Consider the following 324-nt stretch of genomic DNA (forward strand, 5'->3'; position numbering starts at 1 on the left):
AAAGAAAGAAAATAATGTTTATTTTATAACAATTTAACAGCATCGAATTTCTTGTTTCAAAAATTGTAAGAAATGATGTCTTTTCTCAAGTACGGCAGAAACAAGTCTTTTCATAACATCCTTTTTTAAATCAAATCATCTTTTTTAAATCAAACAGTTCGAGATTATATAACAGATATGTCGTACGTGACTGTTTCGTTCAAGATGTATTATATATACATAATATTGTACATTATTGAAAACAAATGTATACCGAATTTTAATAAATATTCGTTTGAAGTGCCAAGTTGAATATTGACTAAGTGTAATCATGTATATTTACTT

Source organism: Cyphomyrmex costatus, unplaced genomic scaffold (genome assembly GCF_001594065.2).
Source record: "Cyphomyrmex costatus isolate MS0001 unplaced genomic scaffold, Ccosl1.0 scaffold91, whole genome shotgun sequence".
Classification (NCBI taxonomy): Eukaryota; Metazoa; Arthropoda; class Insecta; order Hymenoptera; family Formicidae; genus Cyphomyrmex; species Cyphomyrmex costatus.